The sequence below is a fragment of the Psammomys obesus genome, unplaced genomic scaffold, assembly GCF_907164565.1.
Source record: "Psammomys obesus unplaced genomic scaffold, mPsaObe1.curated_primary_1811, whole genome shotgun sequence".
Classification (NCBI taxonomy): domain Eukaryota; kingdom Metazoa; phylum Chordata; class Mammalia; order Rodentia; family Muridae; genus Psammomys; species Psammomys obesus.
Genome location: NW_026590511.1, coordinates 119133 through 126926, shown reverse-complemented (window position 1 = coordinate 126926; position 7794 = coordinate 119133). Strand labels below are relative to the sequence as shown.

The 7794-nt window shown below is 47.1% G+C and overlaps 1 long non-coding RNA gene across 2 annotated transcripts; it reads right to left on the bottom strand.

Annotated features, from left to right (window-relative positions):
- Positions 1-482: 482 nt before the first annotated feature.
- On the bottom strand, positions 483-7674 carry LOC129677184 (uncharacterized). 2 transcript variants are annotated; one of them, XR_008720178.1, is made up of 5 exons: positions 5615-7674; positions 5103-5242; positions 3990-4565; positions 3400-3895; positions 483-1004 (listed from the first exon to the last, which is right to left on the bottom strand). It is a non-coding gene; the product is annotated as an uncharacterized LOC129677184 (long non-coding RNA). The 2 variants fall into 2 exon arrangements; XR_008720177.1 differs by having other exon boundaries at positions 5103-7674.
- Positions 7675-7794: the final 120 nt, after the last annotated feature.

Below are 7794 nucleotides of genomic sequence, written 5' to 3'. Positions count from 1 at the left end.
GATTATGTCTCGCCTGACAGAGACTCAGCAGATTCTCTCCTGACCTGCTTCAGGGACTGCAGCAGAGGGAGCAGGGAGGCCACTGGGCACTTCTCTGGTACAGTCCCCTCAGAAGGGCAGAGGGGCCGAAGTGCTGAAACCTAATTACTGCTCTCATCACTCTGGTCTTCTATAGCTTCCCAGAGTTCCTGGCTCAAGGGCGAAATGTTTCCTCAGTGTCAGAGAACCAAGGAGAGCACTGGAGCCTCAGTGGCAGCCTCTTTTGTTGTAGAAGCCCCACTCACCTTTCCAATTATGCTGGTTCTCTTAGCATGGAAGTGACAGCAGTAGGGCTAGTTTGCAGAGGTAATTAAGATATACAGGATCTGAGCCCCATCTCTCAACTCTTGTCTTAGCTGGCCAGAACCAGGCCTCTGCATGTCCCCACCTTTATCACCCGCTCCTCAGGACTGCCGGACACCATCTTGGGAAGAGCAGCAGTGTTTACTGACCCTAATGTGGCTTCTCTTGGGAGTAAAAATGGTACAGTTTCAGAAGGGAGCAAATCTTCCCAGCCCCGTTAGGGACTCTGTGTTCCTTGAACAAATTTCATACTTGGAAATGTCACCTAGTGCTCTTACTTGACTAATCTGCAGCAATGAATTGACTCTGCATCTTGACTGGATGAAGGAGGCTCAAAGGGCGGCACCCTGAGTTCAAGAGAGAGGACAAGAGCCTTGTCATCATCTCCCAACACAACCCAGGAGAAGTTCACAGTGCCCTGAGTGTTACTTTACAAGGAGAGCCGGACTGTATAAAACTGCATCTTCTTTATTTTGCTGCCAAAGCCTCCACAATGGGGTGAGCATGACTGGCCTCTGGGTGTTGGTGACCATGATGCGTCCCACTGTAGAGTTGTCTGGAAGTAACTGGGTCTTCATCATCTGTTTCACGTTGGCTGTCTAGCTATAGCTGCTTGTCCCAATGCAGCAGGGAGAAGACACAAGCCTAATGGAGACTGTCCCCTGTGGATAATTAAAAAGGTTTATTTATTTATTTTTTGTTTTGTTTTGTTTGGACACAGGGTCTCACATGATGTAGTTCTGGCAGTGCTGCATAAATATGCCAAGCATTACCCTGGGTTTTAGACCAACTAAAACCATCCTGTACAATAAAAGATCTTCTGGAGGTATCTCCATCCCTGATCTCAAGCTGTACTATAGAGCAACAATACTAAAAACTGCATGGTACTGGCATAGAAACAGAATGGTGGATCAATGGAATCAGACAGAAGACCCTGAAATAAACCCACACACTTATGGACACCTGGTTTTTGACAAAGATGCCAAAACCATACAATGGAAAAAATCTTCAACAAATGGTGCTGGTCTAACTGGATGTCTACATGTAGAAAAATGCAAACAGATCCATATTTACCACCCTGAACAAAAGTAAAGTCCAAGTAGATCGAAGACCTCAATATAAAATCAGGCATACTAAACCTGTTAGAAGAAAAAGTGGGGAAGAGCCTTGAACTCATTGGTACAGGAGACAACTTCCTAAAGAGAACACCAACAGCACAGGCTCTAAGAGCAACAGTCAATAAATGGGACCTCATGAAACTGAAAAGCTTCTATAAAGCAAAGGACACTGTCGTCAAAACAAAACAACTGCCTGTAGGGAAAGGATCTTCACCAACCCTATATCCGACAGAGGGCTATTATATAGTATATATAAAGAACTCAAGAAGTTAAACAGCAACAAATCAAGTAATCCAATTAAAAAATGGGGCTAAACAGAGCTAAACAGAGAATTCTCAATAGAAGAATATCGAATGGCAGAGAAACACTTAAAGAAATGTTCAATGTCCTTAGTCATCAGGGAAATGCAAATCAAAACGAGGCTGAGATTTCACCTTACACCCATCAGAATGGCTAAGATGAATAACTCAAGTGACAACACATGCTGGAGAGGATGTGGAGAAAGGGGAATGCTCCTCCACTGCTGGTGGGAATGTAAACTTATGCAACCACTTTGGAAATCAATCTGGCGCTATCTCAGACAATTAGGAATAGCGCTTCTTCAAGATCCAGCCATACCACTCCTAGGCATATATCCAAAAGAGTCTCAAGTACATAATAAGGACATTTGCTCAACCATGTTTGTAGCAGCTTTATTTGTAATAGCCAGAAGCTGGAAACAGCCCAGATGCCCCTCAGTGGAGGAATGGATACAGAAATTGTGGTACATCTACACAATGGAATATTATTCAGCGATAAAAAACAAGGACATCATGAAATTTGCAGGTAAATGGTGGGAATTGGAAAAGATCATCCTGAGTGAGCTATCCCAGAAGCAGAAAGACACACAGGGTATATACTCACTCATAAGTGGCTATTAGATATATAATATAGGATAAACATACTAAAATCTGTACACCTAAGGACACTAATCAGGAAGGAGGACTTTGGCTAGGATGATCAATCCCCACTCAGAAAGGCAAAGAGGATGGACATCGGAGGAGGGAGAAAACAGGGAACAGGACAGGAGCCTACCACAGAGGGCCTCTGAAAGGCTCTACCCTGCAGGGTATCAAGGCAGATGCTGAGACTCACAGCCAAACTTTGGGCAGAGAGCAGGTAATCTTATGAAAGTAGAGGGAGATAGTAAGACCTGGAGAAGACAGGAGTTCTACAAGGACAGCAACAGATCCAAAAAGTCTGGGCACAGGGGTCTTTTCTGAGACTGATACTCCAGCCAAGGACCACTCATGGAGATGGCCTGGAACCCCTGCATGGAGGTAGCCTATGGCAGTTCAGTGTCCAAGTGGGTTCCATAGTAATGGGGACAGGGTCTGTCTCTGACATGAACAGATTGGCCTGCTCTTTGATCACCTCGCCCTGAGGGGGAAGCAGCCTTATCAGGCCACAGAAGAAGACAATGCAGCCACTCCTGATGAGACCTGATAGACTAGGATCAGAGGGAGGGGAGGAGGACCTCCCTTATCAGTGGACTAGGAGAGGGGCATGGGTGGGGAAGAGGGAGGGTGAAATTGGGAGGGGAAGAAGGAGGGAGGTACGGGGGGATACAAAGTGAATAAACTGTAATTAATAAAAATAAAAATAATTAAAAAGAAAGAATGGCAGATGACTACCCCAGTTACTCTGGATACTGAGTTTCCAGGATGGTGGCTTGAGTCCAGGGATTCATGAATAACCTGGGCAAGACAGCAAGTCCTTTCTCATGCCTGTATATTAGATGGGATAATCACTGTAATGATGTATATGCAAAGAAAAGTAAGTTTCTACTTCATCAAGAGGCCAGAGGAAACATCCGGAAAGTTCCCAGACACAGCAGTCTGTGATTGCTCCGGGGACAGCCTGTATGTTTTTCAGGGGAGAATCTCTGACACAAACTTACCATCTCAACCTTTTTCTCCAAGAGCTCCTTCATGAGATCGCAGAGACTCTGAAACTTTGCCTTGCTCTCTCATCCATTTTCTTCTCTTACTCATTCTCTGGTCTTTCCAGACCCTCCTTAGTCGCCATGGCCAGGCTCTTTCCATGAAGCCCTGTGAGTTGCTGCATGCAGACTCAGTCACACACACCATTTCAGAGCCTGGCTTCCGCTCACGCCCCACAAAGGTAAAGTTGGCTCTCACCTAAAGGATTCATTATAAACTATGACTCAGTGACTGAAAGCAGGTCTTGATGTGTCGGTCCTTCCTTCATTTCACATGCTGCAAGGCAGCTTTGATCAGAGCCAAGTTGGAACACACCAGACCTATAGTAGATGGACTTCTGTGTTTCCTTCACATGAGACACGTTCTCTGACAGGGATGTTATCACAGAGAGGTGGGTTAGCAGAGGAACGCAGACAGGTGCTGCCACTTAGTGAAGTGTTTATGGATTCCAACCTTTAAGTGTAGGGAAAGAAAAGGTCCCATTGTGAAATGGAAAGTAACGCCCAAACACAAAATGGTTAGAAGAGAAAGTACTTGTCTATCTTACCTTGAAATTCGTGAACACCTCCAAGAATTTCTTTCACTTCTCTTTGTCTTCTGACAACTCAGAAGACAACTGTTCTTCATAATGAGTTGTCTTCTGACAACTCTTCTTCACAATGCTTCTGTTGATGACTTTCAGGATCTTGCTCTGCTGGAACAATTCCCTGGAGATTTTCAGCGACATATCCTAGAAGTCAGCCATGCCACAGATAAAGACAACAGTCAGCCAGAGCAGAAAGCCCAAGACAGTTGGTTTAGACCTGGTCTGGTGACCACATTTAAGCAACCCAGCCAAGCGCAGGTTTGGGGAGATAAGAATGTTATTATCTGGATTAAAGACAGTCTCAGCTGTGTGCTGAAGATCTGTTAAGTAAGTGTTTGCCTGTACTACAGACAGTAGGTGAGGAGAGCCTTTGTTTTTGAGGCACTCTGTTATCAGCTTCTTGTAGCTCTCCATGTTGAACTCATGACAGACATGCAGTTTGGTGCTGCTCTCCTTGTTCTTAACAAGGTCAAAGAGAGCTTGTCAGGAAATGAAGAGCAATGCCATGAATTCCAAGTGGCCTTCCCCAAAGAGGTGCTGGAAAAAAAAAAACCCAGAAGAAAATATCAGGACAAGATTGCCTCAAGTCCCAATCTCCAACATCTGACCCTGGAACACTGCCACACTCCTGAAGACCTAGGAACTGAGTGGAAACTATAGGCAGCTCCAAAGAAAACAGCATTTTTACTAAGTCAGCTTGTAAAGCTAGCAGCAAAGGGTCCCTCCAATCAGAATCGTAGCTGTCATGGTTAGGCTACCACCCAGATCCCCACTTGAAGGGAAAGTGAAACCACTACCAACTGCTGGCCTGTCTCAGAAGCCCACAGCCATTCAACTCGTGCGTGGTCCCATGGCTTTCCATTTTCAGGTACCAAACAGAGGAAGTTGTTCCCTATCGCCTCCAGCATATTCTTTGACCCTTGCAATTTATATAACATCAATCAAGAGGTCTGGTCAACTATTGGTGAGGTCATAGAATTTGCCATATTCCTCCTGAGGGATGTCAGTAGGGTTTCTGGTCCAAATGGTCTCAGTCTTATTTAACTCTTCCTCATCAATCTAGTTCTCCCTTACCTCCTTGGTTTTCTTTGTCTTATCTTTGCCACTGTCCTCCTCATCTGTTCCCACATCTTCAGTCTTAAGCTTCTCCTCATCATCCTTATGTTCTCCTCTTTATCATCTTTACTGATCTCCTTCTCTCCTTCCTTCTCCACCTAAGTCACCAAATGACATAATGAGTTGTGGAGAACTCAGTACCAGCATAGCCAAAGGCCATGAGCCAACACAACAGCCTGCTCGAAGGCTGCCAAGCCTATATTCACACAGAGAATGCTGGGAAGAGTCTATTAACTGTGTCGTCACAGCTTCCTTGACCCTCCTCTCCTTTGTGCATTCTGCCTGGTCTTTTATGAGATGAAGGATCACTTTTGCATCCTGGCCAGTGGGCTCACCTCTACAGGCATGAATCATCAAAACTGTAACTAACTGGACAAAGACAGAGCACTCTAAAATATAATCCTCAAGACTTCTAACTTACTTCACTCAGAGAATTCTACCAAGCACCACACTGTAGAGAGCTAACTCACCATGGTCTACACAGCCTGTGAAGGACTGACCAGGAGATAACTCCATGGCATACTGCTCATTAGCATCATGCTTGTGACCACACCATGTTTTCTGTCACCAGAGACAGAACCGAATCCAACACAGAGCTGTCCAATCATGTAAAAGCCTGCAGCAGCCTTCCGTGGGGTTTTGAAAGTTAACAGAGAGAAAGCAAAATGGTTCTGCACAAGGAAAAGTTCTTGCTGAGCAATTATAACAATCAACCATTCAGTTCCAGAACCTAGTTTTCACAGCTGTTCTCTCACTTTCATGTGTGCTCACCCTAAAAAGCCACCACACACACCAGCCAAACAGATTACAAAAAAACTAACCATTCATAATATCAGTCAAAGGCCACACACCTAGACAGTCTCTGTCAACACTTCGTGCCAGACCTAGCAATGGTTCCCAAGTTATTATGAGGTCAGCCTTGGTCATGCCAATGCCCGTGTTCAGAAAAGACTCCTGAGGGTTGTGGATCTCATGTTCCTGCTCTTTACAAGCCTGTTCCACTGGGAAAGGTGTCTCAGGCCCTCACAGTAACTCTTGTCCGAGGCCTGTAAACACACCTACATAGCCACATTATTCCTATTGTCCGGACTGTTTCTTCCCTTTCAACGTGAGGCAGATTTGGGGGATCAAGCGCTGGATTATTCCTACCAATCACTCCCACTACCGGTGGCACTACACTGCCCCCATTAGTGTCAACGTTTAAATACAATCCAACACAATACCCACACCCGAGTCATTACAAGTCTACCCCCGAAGGGAGGTGGGCCTGTTTGAATAGAAAGTAGTGACCATGAGGGGCAGCAGGCGAGGGATGTCTGGCTGAAAGGCAGACTGTCCTCCTCCTCCTGAGCTCCACAGAGCTCAGCGGCGTCACATTTGAAAACCCACAAGTTCTCCCTCCGCTTTCAGTCCCTGTTCGGAGGTAGAGCTCACACTGATTTTAACTTCCAACTGATGAAACTACCCCAGAAAAAAAGACCTTCAAGCCACAGTAAGAACGGAAAAACCTCCAAGGATGGTTCTTCGACCAGACGTGGAGCTCTAACTGTTAGGAGTCGGCTAGGTGGTCAGAACTTCAACGCCTGCCCACAGACCTGGAAAAACTTCAGAACGAAAGAGAGTTAACTAGATTAAGAACCCCTGCTCACATACAATGCGGGAAATTTGAGAATTAGAAATTTCTCACTTGGGAGAAAAAGAAGTTTAACAGAAATAGCCATTTCTAGGTGCTGCTCTCCATGGGCCTAGGTCCACTGAAAGAAAGACATGTTCCTTACATCAGGACAAGAAGACCCAAGGGCCCAGTATGGGCAGTGCTCAAGGGGCAATTAAATCAGGACAAAGAGCCTAGGAGGCAAAGGCTCCGCCACGACTGCTCACTTTGCACAGGTGAAGTCCAGTCAACGGTAGCCCACGCCACTCTAGTCTCTGCAGAGCATGCATGACAACCCTCGCCCCGGAGGGCGCACCACCCCACGACCTCCCGCTACAAGCATCCAGAATAATCTGAGCTCTCAAGAGAGGAAGAGTAGGGGAGGAACCTATGACTCTTTCTGCCCATGCCCTCAGTCAACTCCTCCCTCCCCCTCCACTAAGTGCGCAGAAAAGATCTGTAAAAGGGAAGTGCTATGGGTTTGAGAGTCCCTGCCAACCCCTGACCTCCTCCCAAAACCAAGCAAGGGAAGGGTGTCCAGGACAGATGGCAGGGCCAGGCTCTCGGGGCTCTGCTGAGTCACCTCAGAGCAGCCCGCCACCGCACAGACGCTCTGTACCCTGTAGCCGGAAAGAAGGAGGGTGAAGTTCCTGCATTCAGGGTTTGCCGGTCCCACGCGCGGCCGGGGGTCACCGGGCTGGTCCGCTGCCTCGGGCGCTGTGGATTCAGCAGCCCTGGGGACACTCGCAGCTGGCTTGCGCCAGGATCACGCACGAGCCGTGGAAGGCTCTCCGGGCACGTCACCCCACAGGCTACCTGGCCCTGCCGGAGCCTTTAGGACAGACGCGAGCTGGGGGCGGCTCCTGCGGAGTCAAGGCTTACTGTAGCAGGAGAGAGCGGGCGCTTCCCAAAGAATCTGCACACCGAGCATGAGGTGGGCCAGGACTGGAGAGAGAGAGAGAGAGAGAGAGAGAGAGAGAGAGAGAGAGAGAGAGA